This window comes from Penaeus monodon, chromosome 16 (genome assembly GCF_015228065.2).
Source record: "Penaeus monodon isolate SGIC_2016 chromosome 16, NSTDA_Pmon_1, whole genome shotgun sequence".
In the NCBI taxonomy this organism is placed as follows: domain Eukaryota; kingdom Metazoa; phylum Arthropoda; class Malacostraca; order Decapoda; family Penaeidae; genus Penaeus; species Penaeus monodon.
This window is the reverse complement of record NC_051401.1, coordinates 46,547,559-46,549,561: the sequence shown is the minus strand read 5'-3', so window position 1 is coordinate 46,549,561 and position 2,003 is coordinate 46,547,559.

The following is a 2,003-nucleotide window of genomic DNA, read 5'->3' as shown; positions in this document are numbered from 1 at the left end:
AAGGAAGAGAATGCGAGCGAGTGAGGACAGGCGTCTCTCTTTATATAGATACATACGTGTGTGTGTGTGTGTGTGTGTGTGTGTGTGGGGTTTGTGTGTGTGTGTGTGGTGTGTTGGTGTGTGGTGTGTGTTGTGTGTGGTTGTGTGTGTAAATAGATATATAAATCCCCTCCCTTCTTTACACTTTTAAACGATAGACAGGAAAAGGAATATTGGGACTGAGTAGCCAATGCCTACCACGCAATTTCCTTATAAGAATAACAAACTACTTACATAAGGTTTGTTAAAAGGAAACGTATTTTTCCCATAAAGCAATACTGCTTATACAAGGTTAATAAATCAAATACACAAACAAATAAATAAATATCAATAACAAATAAAAAAAAAACATTATCTAGGCCCCCCAAAAGATCATATTTAATAAATTAAACTTAACGCGGCTGATAATAAGATTCTGGTCAAATATCAAAATTATCTGAATTAAAAGGTTTAGAATAATCCTTATAAATAAAAGATAATGAAGGGAGAAACAGATCTCTTCCCCCGTGTGTGTTTGTGTGTGTGTGTGTGTGTGTGTGTGTGTGTGTGTGTGTGTGGTGTGTGTGTGTGTGTGTGTGTGTGTGTGTGTGTGTGTGTGTGTGTGTGCGTGCGTGCGTGCGTGCGTGCGTGCGTGCGTGCGTGCGTGCGTGCGTGCGTGCGTGCGTGCGTGCGTGCGTGCATGCGTGCGTGCGTGTGCGTGTACGTGTACGTGCCTGTAATCCTGATAAGGAACCGCACATAAACGTACATCTACACTTCTGTACAGTCAAGAACAAACATTTCCCAACCCCAGCATACCAAAGGCCAAATCGACCCAATTCGGAACAGAATTCGAATCGCGTTTCACAAAACTCTCGTCCGTGACTGTACAAGTGCGCGCGAGGGTACGTACAGTCAGAAAAAAACAAGCATCGTTACCCTTTGCCCAAACTAATATGAAAAATCGACGAAAAGGTGTGAAATAACGAGGCAAGATAGTTTAGCACCGTAAACCAAGTGTAAACAGAGAGAAGCGTTCAGTTCCTCATTGAACACAAGCATTTTTTTTTTTTTCTTTTCTTTTCTTTTTCTTCTTTTTTGACTGTACATCCGGGTATATCCATTATGTGCTTGTGTATACATGAAAATATCCTTTTGCGCGGCCTTCTAGACTGTCAACAGAGGAGAGAGATTTCGAAAGCGAGACAATGAACTTTGAATCGCCTCTGCTCGAAACAGGAAGACGACCAATGGGAATCAAAAAGCAAAATGTTCAGTGAAATTATCGAAAAGATAATAAACATATAATGTGATCAATATCATTTTAACAACCCAATAACAATACAACTGAAAAAATTCATTAATATATACAGAAGGACGGAGACGACAACGTACATTAATTTTTCAATAAAATCAGTAAAAAAAAAAAAAAAAAAAAAAAAAAAAAATCCAGTAACTATTATCAAAAACGAATTCTTGTAACAATCGAATCTATAAATCATCAGTATTGCATCTTTCCATCATGTTTTTACCGCTATATCTCATTTGATTTACTAAAATATAACTGAGAGAAATTTGGGACGAGAAAAAAAAGGGCATTCAAAATATATACCCTTTAACCTCATCTTCTCCCTCCTTATTCCTCACTGTTCTTGTCTCTCCCTCTTTCCTCGTCTCCTTTCCCCAAATTACCCTCCCACCCCCCTCCCCCTCTTCCCTCTCCCTCGGCGCCGCTTTCACCTCCTTCGGCCAGCCTGTTGCGCCCTCGCTTGACCTTATCTTCTCCCTTCCTTATTCCTCACTGTTTCTTGTCTCTCTCCCTCTTTCCTCGTCTCCCTCTTACCCATTATCCCTCCCCACCCCTCCTCCTCCCTCTTCCCTCTCCCTCGGCGCCGCTTTCACCTCCTTCGGCCAGCCTGTTGCGCCCTCGCTTGACCTTATCGCCGCGAGACCCGTCGGGCAGCATGCTGGCTTTCTGGCCGGTG